Here is a 14,558-nt window from a genome sequence, read left to right as displayed (position 1 = left end):
AAAATCTGTAACTTCTACCACCTAGATGGTGAAGTGCAGCAGGTTCACAGGGACACCACAATCTGCAGTTTTCCTGCAAAGTCACACATGATCCTGATTATATTGCCACTTACTCGGTCAAATCCTGGAACTCCCTTTCTGCCAGTATTTTGGGCGGCCCTACATCCCAATGATTTTAAGAAGAAGAATTCTGTAAAGAATTATTCCATTATCTTTTGAGGAAGAGTTCCCAACATGCACAACCTTCAATATATAAAAAAAGCCCTTATCTCTGACATGAATAGTCTCTGTCATTTGAAACATTGACCTCCTGGTTCTAGATTCTTCCACAGGAGGGAATTTCCTTTCCACATGCACCTGTCAAGACTGCTCCACACCACCCCACCCCGCTTTTTACCTATGTTTCAACCAAGTTGCCTCATACTGTTCTAGTTCTTCACAAGACAACCTGCTCATTCCTGGTATTATTCCAGTGAACCTTCTCTGAACTGCTTCCAAAACATTTGTATCCTATTATAAAGCAGGAAGCTGATATTGTGCATAGCACTTCACATGCAGTTGCAGTGATATCCTGTATAATTGATACACAACCTCCCTATTTTAGCATATAATTCTCCTTGCATTAACTTGGGGTGGCAGGGACCTGGGTTCAATTCCAGCCTCAGGCAACTGTCTGTATGGAGTTTGCACATTCTTTCCATGTCTGTGTGGATTTTCTCTGGGTGTTCCTGTATCCTCACAGTCCAGAGATGTGCATGTTAGGTGGTTTGGCCATGCTAAATTGCCTGTAGTGTGCAGGGATGTGTAGGTTAGGTGGATTAGCCATGGGAAATGCAGGGTTGCAGGGATAGGGTAGGGGAGTGAGTCTGGTTGAGATGCTGTTCCAAGGGTCAGTGTGGACTTGTTGGGTTGAATGGCCTGTTTGCACACTGTAGGGATTTTGTGTTGAAATGATAACATTCTGTTCATTTTCCTGCTTAGTTTCTGTACTTGCATTTTTCAATTCATTTTTCAATTCATGCACTAGGACTCCCAGAGCCCGCTACATTGAGTTCTGCAATCGCTCATTCTTTAGCTAATATGCTTCTTTTTGTTCTTTCTGGCAAATTGGAAATTTCCTACATTATACTCCTCGTTTGACAGATCTTTGCCATTCACCTTTACCTATCTATGGCCTTTTGTCACCTCCTTATGTCCTCTTCACAATTTAGAACGATTAAGTTAATTGTAATTTCGAGTTTGCGATAATAATTAAAATTTGTAGAAGCAAGAATCCACACTTGCGCGTACTTAGAGCCAGAAATAAGATTTGACATGCCATTGAAAATGTATCGAGACTGGAATGGCAAAACCTTAAATTTTTCCATTGAGTTTAGTAGGTAAGACTGCAGATGGTTTTTTTAAAATCACAAAATCTGGGGCAATGTTAGTATTGTGTTTCAGTTCTGATTTTGAAACTGCCTTCTTTGTTCAGCAGCTCTTTGAACATGTGAATGGCTAAGGCAAGCAATTTCTGGTTGGAAGTTTCATTTGTTTGCATGTTATGTATTGCTTTTATGATGAGGTAGAACCTAAGGTGCATTAAGACTTAGATTTAGATTTTTATTGTCACGTTCTCGACTTAGAGGAATATAAGAGTACAGTGAAAAGTGTCCAAAGTTGCCATTCACTGGCTCAATCTTAGTATATACAAGACAGGAATAAAAGCAGAAGTAAAACAAAACAAAAGAAAAGGAAGTGTCCAGATCACTTCCCACTTCCATCATGGGTCCTCACCACCAGAAAACCAAAACCTCAAAGTCCTCAGTCTGCAAACACCCAGGTGCCTGCCACTGCTGGAACTGCACCATCTTGCTACTACCAATGTTTGCACCACTATGAGTCCATGCAGGGGCAATCTCAGCAATGCAGCTGCTGCTGAAGCTGCTGGGTTCCGAACTGGACTCAAACCCGTGCCTACGATTGTGAAAAATCCATAAGAATTCTGGAAAATGACCAAGAACCTTATAACTTTCATGTTGATATCAGTAAGGCAATTAATATCCTCATGAGAATTAAGCACTATCTTGCTTACGTTTTTGTGGCGTTTTGCTTGCAATAAACTTAGCTTTTAAGTTGGCTACATTATGTAATTATCAATTTCACACCATGTTGTGGTGATTGGGGGTGTAAAATGAAAACCCCATAGTATTTTTGTTTTTCAAACTGAGAATTCATGATTGGCTTTGTGACATTTGCAGATACTTTGCATCTGGTCATTTCATTTCAAGTGAGGAGCGACCTTGCTGCTGAAAGTTGAATTTTCAAAGAGGACGAATGAAGAATGTTGAGAAGCCCAAATTACAAAAGTCTCCAGAAAGGTATCCTGGAGAGGTGCTCCATGTTGTGTTATGTAAAAGTGCTTGAGCCAGATTTTTCTTGTGTCCTTCCTGTTTATTCAAGGAAATGTTTATTTTTTGTGTCAGAATTAGAGGGGTTTGCTGTCCCTTTAATCATCTTGGTTTTTCCAGTTACTGTCGGTTCTGCTGTATGCGATAGTTGCATTCCTGTGCAACATCGCGTTATAGAAGATTGTGCTATAGAAATAACAGGGTCTATAGGAAAAGCAGGGCTAGGGGCAGACCACCAAAAAATATCACTCAAAATCATTCAAAAATGAGCCTTCATGCTTATGGAACATTCAATTCTATAACATCAAAGAGTCTTGCACAGGTAACAGACAGACAGAATGAAGGGATTTACTTGTTTGTAGATCTTTTCTTTCTCTAATTTGCTGATTTTGTCAGAATGCAATTGATCTCTTTGATTTGCTCTCCTGAATGGCCTACAGAATAGTTGGAGAACTTCAGAGATAAATTGTCAAACAGTGCTAAAGATCAATTTTCACTCCCACTGAAAAAAACGCAGCAATGAAACCATTCCAATTGACCTTTGGTTGTCATTGAAGAATGCTAGCTTCTCAGCCTGAACAATGATGATGTCAAATAGGTCTTGCCAATCTTTGCCGCCCATGTACTGCATTCCTTTATCACCGTCACTGAAGGAACACAACCATTTAAAATATAATCTCCGTCTTATTTTAATCACTGCCAGTGCATATTTCTCAAAAAACACATTTTTCTGTACCTAGACATTTTAAAAAATTATTTGTTCATTCATGAGATGTAGGTGTCACTGCCCAGGACAAAATTTAATGTCCATTCCTAATTGCCCAAGACCAGGTAATGGTGAACTGCTTTCTTGAACCAATGAAATCCATGCATTTCTCTGTTTAGTGCAGATCACCATCTTCACAAGACATTACAATCAGGAAAGTCACTTACACAAAACTGAAAGGACTGTTGGTTACGAGGAACAGTTTCTTGCCACTGTCAATCAATCTTCCGAAGACAGCACTTGTTTTCTCCTCATGAGATATGTATTTGTCTGATTTGAAAGAAAGGTACCGGTAAGTTTTTACACAACAGTATGCCAAACTTCACATAGTAATTTCAGTAACACCTTAGAAAACAAAATGGTACACAAGTCAAATCCAGGCAGACAGACTAGAAGTGAGCGCTATTTTAACTGCAGTAGGGTGACAGGTGAAAACGTTTTGGGCTGTCTAAACTGACTTCCTGTCAGGTAGAAAATGAGCTGTCTCTGAACACAAGTTCTATCTCACTCTGTTGCAGTCAAACTGCACACCACATGGGAAGCCAAGCAGTTTTAACTTTCTGGGCTCGTGTTAGAGCTCCCTTTGGTGCCCTCACAGCCGATCAGGGGCATTCCCCTCCTCACACCCCAGCCTGATCCCCACCCTCCAGGTCACCATCTACTTACTCGTGAGACATAGGAACAGAAATAGGCCATTCGGCCATTGAGTCTGCTCCACCATCCAATGAGATCATGGCTGATCCGATAATCCTCAACTCCACTTTCCTGCCTTATCCACCTAACCCTTGATTCCATTACTGATTAAAAATTAATCTTGGTCTTGAATGTACTTAATGACCCAGTCTCGATAGCCCTCTGCAGTAAAGAATTTCACAGATTCACCACCGTCTGAAAGAACAAATTACTCCTCATCTCTGCCTTAGATACATGACCCCTTATTCTGAGATTATGCCTTCTGATCCTAATCTCTCCATCCCTCACCTGCTTGAAAGTAACCTTCCCTTGCAAACCCCCTTCACTGTGACCCTCCCACCTCGCACTCAGGAGTCAGGCTGGGGTCCTCAGCATTAAGCACTGCCCATAGGCTCAGCAGTGTCTCCCAGTGGTAGGGATGTTCATCATCTGATTGTTTGGCAGCTCTCTAAGGCTGGACTTCTTCCAATAAAGGGAGTGGCAGGCTCTCATTAAAGAAATTAATCCTTTTCCCGGTATTATGCGTATCCCAGAAATAAATTTAGTTTCAGTGTTATTCATTCCACTGATTCCTGACACACTGAGAAAACATGAAAGATATGCTCAATGTATGGAGATACAGTCAATTCTGATATAATGCAATAGTTGTGTTCCTGCGCAACACCGTGTTATAGAAAATCGTGCTATAGAAATAACAGTGCCTATAGGAAAAGCGGGGTTAGGGGCAGACCACCAAAAAATATCACTCAAAATTGCTCAAAAATCACTCAAAAACCTAACACAAAGCATTGCACAGTTTGAATAAATGCTTTATTTATACTTAATAATGAAATAAAAATAAATTTAATACCTTACCTTGAAAAAATGTCAAGATGACTTGATGGGGAAGGAGGTTTTGAGGTTGCTGTGTTGTTAATGCAGGGACTGAGGGTCGTCGTCGTCGTCGTCATCATCGTCACCTTCAGGTGCAGTTGTGGTTGCAGGGTTAGGGCGAAAAATAGTTAATCCAGAAGTGGATCGTTGTGGTTCATTGTCTTCCGACTGTTTCCTGGGGGTTGGTTTGAAAAAGACATCCAGTTCTTGCTGCTTTGCCCTTTTACTTCTTTCATGAAGAAGCTGTTCATAGGGTGCCAAATAAGATCTTATTCCACGAACTGCTACCCTGCTGCGTTCTGCATTGTAATCGTTGTCCTCCAAGAGCTGCACTGCTTCTCAACTTGCCTCGAGATAGAAGACAAACCAGAAGTGGAAAGCTCTCATGGACTTCATCTTCTTCATCTCCAGCTTCCACTTCCCCCTCAGCGACAAGTTGTTGTAGATCAGCTGTAGGGAGGTCTTCACAGTGGGAATCAAGCAGCTCTTCAACATCCTCACTGTCTACATCTTAAATCCAACTTGCTTTGCAAGATCAACACAATGTTCTTTCATTCTTGGGAGCTCCTCGTATGGATCATAGCCTTTAAAATCTTAAAAGTCTGGGAGAAGCTTCCTGCATGCAAGCAGTCCTTATTGATATCGCTCCAAGCCTCCACAATAGTATCAATTGCATTCTTGATGTTAAAGCTCTTCCAGAATTGAAGAACACGGTCCTTATCCCCCTTAGTGGCTGCAATCAATGTGTGCTTGAAATAATAAGCTTTAAAAGCTGCCATTGCACCCTGGTCTACAGGTTGAAGGAGAGATGCTGTGTTTGTGGATGGAAATAGTACTTTGATGTTTTCAGTAAGCTCACCAATGGTGGAAAGATGGTTTGGTGCATTATCCAGGATGAGTAGGATCTTAAAATCCACATTTATTTTCCTGCAATACTTTCTGAAAACAGATTCCAAAACATCATCAACAAGGTCAGAAAAAAATTGCCCCCATCATCCAACCTCTCTTGCTTGACCTAAAGTAGACGCCTAGAGTTGACTTAAGGTAACCTTTCAAGGCTTGCAGGTTGGCAGAGTGATACACCACCACAGGTTTAAGCTTTAAGTCTCCACAGGCATTGGCACCCAGCAGCACAGTCATACAATCCTTTGCCACCTTAAATCCAGGAGTGTGTGCTTCATTCATAGAAATGTAGGTTCTTGATGGTATTCGCTTCCAGTATAAACCTGTCTCATCCAAATTGAAAATTTGATCTAAGTTGTAGTCTTCTTCATCAATTAATTTTTTTAATGTGGGAGGAAACGCCATCGCATGCTCCTCGTCTGCACTGGCAGCTTCACCACATAACTTTACGTTATGAAAAGCATAGCGGTTTTTAAAACCAGCAAACCAGTCACTGCTAGCACATCTGCAGGATTTTCAGCATTTTTTTGTTAGATTGTCGTAAATTAATAAGGCTTTCTCTCTTATGGTGAGAAAGGTGGTCCCAGATCGCTTTTTTGTTTGATCTTCTATCCACACACTTAGAAACTGCGCCATTTCCTCAAGTTCCTTTGTCCATGACTTCCCAGATTTGCTGGCAGTCAGACTTGTTCCAGCAATACTGCTTGCTTTAATCTTTTCAGCATTGTCTCCAATGGTGCAAAAGGTAGACTCCTTTATTCCTGTTACCCGAACTATATCACATTCTCTCATTATGCTCAAACCACTTTATAATATCTAGCTTCTCTTCCAGTGTTATAACCTTTCTTTTACGTTCATCACCTGCAATTTTATCACCAGGTTGCTTCTTGCTAACATTCTTGTCACTTTGTCTTCGCATTTTTGTGGGTAACTGTACCTTTCACAGAAAGCGCTTCACAATAAAATTTGCAGACTGATCACGCGATGCTGGCAGGGAAACTGTTTCAGCACTAACATTGTGCACATTCAGGACAAAACCCATGAAATGATCCTGTGATGTCGACGCGTACTCCTCCAAGCACCGACAGAATCACGTTATAGCCAACACAAGTTAGCGTTTTAGAAATAGTGTTCCCCTATTCGTCAACCACTTTATAGCCAATTTGCATTGCTGGAACACGTGTTATAGCAGAACGGACTTATGTGATTTTTCTCCACTCTCAGCTGTTGATTGATTGTTGGATATAGTCTGAATCTCTACACTCACTTTACAAATCACGGCGTAGGCCAACCAACTGGGAGAATGGGATGGAATCCTTGTAGGATGTGCAGTGTGAAGAGGTGCAGTGAAGGTAACTATGGGAGTCACTGGCTTTGTAGTGGATGGCAGTGCACAGTTTATTACCCGAAGGGGAGACAGAGAGGTCAAGGAAAGGAAGGGAATTGTCGGAAATGGACCATGTCCAATTTATAGAGAGGTGGAAATTGGAGGCAAAATGAGCCTTTTGGTTAGACCTAAGTCTGCTTTGTGGGGCCTGTAGTTAGTAACTCAAAATAAAATGATCTCTTATAATAATGAATGGTTATGTAAACTCCTTTAATGCAAAATTATTTTGTAAATATGCAGCCATTGACATGGCAGTATTATTGAAGCCACTTGCGTCTCTTGGGGAATGTATGAAATTTATCTATTGTTATTACTAATTCAGGAAATGTGAATGTTGTTGAGAAAGCAAGCTTTATTGCCTAATCCTAATTGCCTATGAGAAGGTGTTGGCGCACCACCTTTTAAAGTTCTGCATTCTGTGTTAGTGTAGATACGTTGACAGTCTGTTGGTTAGAGAGTTCAAAAATCTTGACCCAATGATGAAGAACTGTGCTGAAAACAAAAAATGCTGGAGATCACAGTGGGTCAGGCAGCATCCATGGAGAGAGAGCAAGCGAAAGTTTCGAGTCCAGATGACTCTTCATCAGAGCTGACATGAAGTGTGGAGGGGACAGCATTTATGCAATAGTGGGAGATAGAGCCAGAGAGTTTGGAGTGCTCGGGGAGGAACGTTGTTGATAGTTCAGGTTAAGTGTTCGGAATGTGAGAATGGCAGAACATTGGTCTATCTAACTGCCAGAGGAAAGAACAGACAGTTCCACTGGGGTTGGGGGAGGGGAGAGATGATATGGTGACAGACAATGTAACAAGTAAAGTTAAAAGAAAGGGAAGGAATGAGAGTAGGTTCACAGTTTGATGGTGTTGAACTCAATATTAAGTCCAGAAGGTTGTAAAGTGCCTAGTCTGAAAATGAGATGGTTTCCCAGTTTGTGCTGTGATTCACTGGAGCACTGCAGCATGCCGAGGACAGACAAGTGGGCATGCGAGCAGGGTTCTGTGTTGAAATGACCGGCTTTGGGAAAGTTGGGGTCACACTTGCACGTGGACTGGAGGTGTTGTGCAAAGCGGTTACCTAGTCTGCGTTTGGTTTCTCTAATGTAGAGTAGACCACATTGGGTACAGCAGACACAATACACAAGACTGGAGAAGGTGCAGGTGAAATGCTGCTTCTCTGGAAAGAATGTTTAGGCCCTTGGATGGTGAGCAGGGAAGAGGTGAAGGGGCAGGTGTTGCCCCTTCTGCAGTTCCATGGGAAACTGTTTTGGGAAGGGGTGGAGTTGTGTTGGTGGTTGAGGAATGGACTAGAGTATCCCTACAAAATCATGATAGGGAGTGAGAGGAAGAGGTGCTTGGTGTTGGTATTCTGCTGGAGTTGTCTGAAATGGCAGAGAATAATCGTTGGAATGCGGAGGCTGGTGGGATGAAAAGTGAGGACAAGCGGGACCCAATCACGCTGTTTTGAGTGATGGGAAGGGGCAAGGGCAGGAGCATGGGTGATAGGTCGGATGTGGTTGAGGGCCCTGTCAACCACAGTAGGGGGGAAACCATGGTTATGGCATAAGGAAGCCATGTCAGCAGCACTGTTTTGGAAGGTAGCATCATCCAAACAGAATGGAGGTGCAGAGGGATTGGATGTCCATGGTGAAGAGGAAGCAGTTGGGGAACTGGAAATTGTCAGTATGGCAGAGGGCATCAGAGAAATCACGGTTGTAGGTGGCAGGGTCTGGGCAAGGGGAGAGAGTATGGAGTCAAGATAGGAAGAAATGAGCTTGGTGGGGCAGGAGCAGGTTGATACGATGGGTTTACCGGAACAGATTGGTTTGTGGATTGCGGGAAGGAGGTAGTAGTGGGCTGCCCGGGGTTGGGAGGCAGAGAGCGGGGGAAGATCTTCAGAGGTAATGAGGTTGGCGACAGTCCTGGCAACAATGGTTTGATGTTTGGATGTGGTCAAGGGGGAGGTAGGAAGAAGTGTCCAAGAGTTGGTGTTTAGTAAGGTAAAGATCAGTTTGTCAGACAACAATGGCATAACGTTTGTCAGTGAGTTTGATAATTAAGTTAAGGTTGGACCTGAAAGAGCGAAGTGCGGCAATTTCAGATATGTTAGAGTGGGTGACAGGAGCAGAGAAATTGAGACGGCTGATGTCATCCGGCAGTGTTCAATGAAGAGATCAAGGGCAGTTAAGACGCCAGAGGAAGTATCCAAGTGGAGGGTGAATATTGGAGGTGTGTGAAAGGATCAGTGGAACAGGGTGGTGTGGGGGGAGGGGGTTGAGAGAGAGAGAGAGAGAATATGTGGGATTCCTGCCCTTCTTCTCTGTGCAGAGAAGAAGGCAGCCAAAAAACAGTTCAATATCATGGCAAGCCCAAAATTCATTAAGGTGTAGGTGTAATGGTATGAAGCTGAGTCCTTTGCTGAGGATAGTACGTTCAGCCTTAGAGAGAGGAAGGTCAGGAGGTATGGTGAAAGGCTGGGGTTGGAGGGAGCGACCTCTGAGGGACAGAAAGGGATGGCGTCTGAGGGCTGCGCTCTGAGTGATGGCGGGGGTGGGGATGGGATCTGAGAGGTGGGAAGGGGAGGGCAGCGTAGGACGGATGTAAGGGTTCATACGTTGCTGGAGCTTGCGTGCCTTGATGCCTGAAGGAAAGAGAAAAAAGTATTTTGTTGAGGCAGTGGATGAGGCGAAGGACAAAGTGAAACTGGGGAGTGGCACAACTTTGAGAGGGGATGAGTCGATGCTTGCCTCTGTCCATGGATGTGGCCTGACCCGCTGTGATCTCCAGTGTTTTTTGTCTTCTGTACAGATTACAGCATCTGCAGTGATTAACTACTAGATGATGAAGAACTGTCTGGGTTAGTGGTCTCTCAGTGGTTTTAATCAATACTAACTGATGGATGGAGTCCCTGTAGTATGACTGATCCCCCATGGAGTTTTCTGTTCACCTCTACTATCTCTACTTAGTATTTGATCTACTTTACTAGCTAAAGAATAATGAAAATTACCCACAAAACACTGATGTTCTTCTTTCTTGGGATATACAGATTAGGATTAGAAACCAGGCCTCCTTAAGTTAAATTCAAGATACAATTGAACGTTGAAAGTTGCTCGACCACAAAGCCCCTCTCTCTTTGATAAGGGATATGATTTTACTCTACTGAGCACCTTTTTTTAAAAATAGAATGGTTTTTAATCTGAGCATTGTTCTAAGTACAGCACATGTTGAAATATTGTCTTCATATGTTAGAAATTATGAAATAGTTTCTCTTATTAATGCATATCCTATTTTAAAATAGTCTGCCACCTATCAGATAAAGTGTTTTGACCTATCAAATAACCACTATCATTCATACTTCACAGTTGCATAAAGATCACTTTTGCAAAAGCTGGCCAGGTATTTATATCTGCTTATTACAGTTCTGCACATTCAGGCAAATATGTTGTAAGACTTTGCAGATGACACCAAAATTGAAGGTGTAGTGGACAGTAAAGAAGATTACCTCAGAGTACAACGAGACCTTGATCAGATGGGCCAACGGGCTGAGGAGTGGCAGATGGAGTTTAATTTAGGTAAATGTGAGGTGCTGCATTTTGGACACGCAGATTAGGGCAGGACTTGTACACTTGATGGTAAGGTCCTGGGGAGTGTGGCTGAGCAAAGAGACCTAGGAGTGCAGGTTCATAGTTCCTTAAAAGTGTAGTCCCAGGTACACAGGATAATGAAGAAGGCATTTGGTACGCTTGCCTTTATTAGTCAGTGCATTGAGTATAGGAGTTGGGAGGTCATGTTGCAGCTGCACAGGACATTGGTAAGGCCACTTTCGGAATACTATGTGCAGTTCTGGTCCCCCTGCTACAGGAAAGATGTTGTGAAACTTGAAAAGGTTCAGAGAAGATTTACAAGGATGTTGTCAGGGTTGGAGGGTTTGAGCTATAGGGAGAGGCTGAGTAGGCTGGTGCTATTTTCCCTGGAGTGTCAAAGGGTGAGGGGTGACCTGATAGAGGTTTATAAAATCATGAGGGGCATGGATAGGATGATTAGTCAAGGTCTATTCCCCAGGGTGGGGAGTCCAAAACTAGAAGGCATAGGTTTAAGGTAAGATGGGAAAGATTTAAAAGGGACCTAAGGGACAACATTTTCATACAGATAGTGGTGCATGTATGGAATGAACTGCCAGAAGAAGTGGTGGAGGCTGGTACAAGTGCAACATTTAAAAGACACATGGATGGGTATATGAATAGGAAGGGTTTAGAGGAATATGGGCCAAATGCTGGCAAAGGGGACCAGATTAATTTAGGATATCTGGTCGGCATGGACAAGTTGGACCGAAAGGTCTGTTTCCATGCTGTACAACTCTATGACTCTATGATCTAACTGGGGATTAATACAAATAAGTCATTTGTCATGTCCACACTTAAGGGTTGACCATCAGGAGCCTATGTTTTAAAACAAAAATTGGATGCTCTAAGGAATGAGCTTCCACTTTGTTTTGCTTTGTTTGATATTTTTAAAATCATCATTAGTGATAATGTAGAATTAGAAGACCGTTCAGTTACTTGTGCTGAGACTGACTGTTACGCTTTGTCCCAACTCCCTGCTTTTTGTCTTTAACTCCACAATTTCCCAGGTACTTGTCTGCTTCCGAAATCCGCTTCCACTAGTTTTCCAAATGAAATGTTCCAAATCCTGAAGACATTGAAAAAAAAGAATCTTGCTATGTTATATGTTGATATTTTACCAGTCATTTCTTTATTGAGAAGTTTATTTTCCATTCATCAAACTGCTCATCATCTTGAAAACCTCTAGCTCATGTCTTCACCTTCTGAACTAACTGAAATTCTTTGTCCCTGGTAACACTCTGGTAAACATGCTCTGTACTCTCCTTAACACTTTTATATCTTTTTTGATTTATGGTGCACAGAATTGTCCATAGCACTCCGGCTTCAGTCTTATCCTTTGATTTGTAAAGTTCTAGTGTGATCTGTTTGCTTTTATATATATTTTCTCTGTTTTCCTAGTCAGGTAACCTATATGCTTTTTTAACTACCTCATCAATTTTCCTTGGTAACTTTAAAAATTTGTGTCTCTGGAGACCAAAGTTTCTCTGCACATTGGCACTTCCCAAAATTGTGCCTTCTATTGCATACTGCTTTTCTGTCATCACCCTCCTAACATGCATCACTTCACTGTTCTCTGCATTGAACTCCATCATCTGTCATATTTCAACTCCCACGTGCCATAGTTCTGCACCACTTTTTTTTATTCGTTTTGAAATCTATAACTACCCTCATCATGAACTACTATTTTGCCATTTTTTTCAAATCAGTAAACGCTAGGTAATTTATAAATGTTGCTCAGTGTAATGGATTCAAACTGATTTCTGGGAGCCCCACTGCAGACCACCTCTATGTGTAAAACATGCTCCCCAACATCATCCTTTGCTTCTTGTCATGTAGTCAATTTAATATCTATGTTGCTGTTTTACGTTTTCCCCTGGAGAAATTGGCTTCCAACTTCTTAACAAACTTCCTACGTAGGACTTTGGATGCCTTCTGAAAGTCTGTATGTAGACATTCCATTGGGCTACCTTGAACAATGTTGTTCAAAACCTGAATCAAACAATTAATTGAAAATAATATGACACCATTTACCTTTAATAAGTCTATGCCAGCTGTCTTAGATTAACCCTTGTCTTTCCAACTTAAAATTTTATTTTGTGTCTGAGAATGGTTTCCAATAACTACCCCATCATAGATATGAGGCTAACTGGTCTGTAGTTTCCTGATTTATCCTTCTCCTCTTTTGAAAATCTTGTTACAACATTACCTTCTGTTTAGTTCTCTGACAGTATTCCCGAGTCTTGAAAGATTGTAACCAATGCCTTTCTATTTTTACCTTTTGCACTTTTCAGCAACCTAGGTTACATTTCATCTGGATCAGGTAACTTCCCACTTTCAGTAATCAACTGTTTGGTGCACTTCTCTACTTCTTACTATCCTGTCCATAACAGCCCTCTGTTTTAATAGTCAATACAGTGTGGAGCTGGAGGAACACAGCAGGTCAGGCAGCATCAAAGGAGCAGGAAAGTCGACGTTTCGGGTTTACACCCTTCATCAGGACTGGGGAGGGGGAAGGGAGCTGGGAAATAAATAGAGGGAGGAGGGGTGGGGCTGCAGAAGATAGTTGGCACGGTGATAGGTGGATGCAGGTAGGGTGTGGTGGGGGTTGGTCAGTGGGATGGGTGGGGTGGATAGGTGGGAGAGAAGATGGACAGGTTGTGTCAGATCAAGGAGGTGGGGATAAGAGAGAGGGTTGGACGTGGGGAGATTTTGACAGTGGTGAATTTTACATCGAGGCCATTGGGCTGTAAGCTCCTGAGGTGGAGTATGAGGTGTGGTTCCTCCAGTTTGCGTATGGATACAGTAGACCAGGTTGGAGGATGTGCAGGTGAATCACTGTCAGATTTGGAAAGTTTGCCTGAGGCCTTGGATGGAGGTGAGAGGGGAGGTATAGGGGCAGGTGTAGCGCTTTCTGCGGTAGCAGGGAAAGGTGCTGGGAGTGGTGGGGAGTGTGGAAGTGGATGAGAGAGTCGCGGAGTGAGCGGTCCCTATGAAAGGCAGATAGGGATGGGGAGAGAAATATCTCTGTGGTGGTGGGGTTGGATTGCAGGTGGCTGAAGTGGTGGAGGATGACGCACTGAATGCGGAGGTTGGTGGGGTGGTATGTGATTTCAAAATCTCCCCACCCCGGCTTCATCCCACATCCAACCCTCCCTCTCATCCCCGCCTCCTTGATTTGACCCTACCTTTCCATCTTCTTTCCCACCTCTCCAACCCACCCTTCCCACTGACTAATTCCCATTACCCCTACCTGCATCCATCTATCACCATCCCACCTACCTTCCCCCAGCCCCACCCCTCCTCCCACTATTTATTTCCCAGCTCCCTTCCCCCTCCCCAGTCCTGATGAAGGATGTAAACCCGAAATGTCGACTTTCCTGCTCCTCTAATGCTGTCTGACTGCTGTGTTCCTCCAGCTGCACACTGTATTGACTCTGACTCTAGTATCTGCAGCTCTTGCTATGTCTCTGTTTTAATATAAAACTCATGTGATTCATTTGGCACTCAAATGCAAGGTCCTCATGTAATATTTGAGACATGCCTAGTACAAAATTTTGACTTATATTTTTGCTTATAACATTTTTAAAAATAACACAGCTAGCATTTGGCATCATATATTTGAATGAATGAAATACTTGAAAATATGCAAGTGTTGCTAAGTGATCAAATAAGTTCTCTATAAGCTATTGAAATGAAGTTCTCAAAGGCGTTCTTGAAGCTCTCAAGGGCAATATAGGCAGGTATACAAAAGAATCTGTCAAAGGCATAATTAATGTCAAAAGCAATCAATAACATACACATTGAGAAGAGCAATAATAAAAAGCAGACAAAGAAATTTGTGACAAGTGAGATCTTACATTACTAACAAAAACAGGAGTTGCTGGAAAAGCTCAGCAGGTCTGGCAGCATCTGTGAAGAAAAAATCAGAG

The 14,558-nt window shown here is 42.5% G+C and overlaps 1 protein-coding gene across 1 annotated transcript in view; it reads left to right on the top strand.

Moving 5' to 3' along the window:
* Window positions 1–14,558, top strand: part of ppp4r4 (protein phosphatase 4, regulatory subunit 4) — a 202,618-nt gene that overhangs the window by 25,894 nt on the left and 162,166 nt on the right. The gene's annotated exons all lie outside the window — the stretch shown is intronic.

The sequence above is a fragment of the Rhincodon typus genome, chromosome 8 (assembly GCF_021869965.1).
Source record: "Rhincodon typus isolate 14 chromosome 8, sRhiTyp1.1, whole genome shotgun sequence".
In the NCBI taxonomy this organism is placed as follows: domain Eukaryota; kingdom Metazoa; phylum Chordata; class Chondrichthyes; order Orectolobiformes; family Rhincodontidae; genus Rhincodon; species Rhincodon typus.
This window is presented reverse-complemented; position numbering and strand designations above follow the sequence as displayed.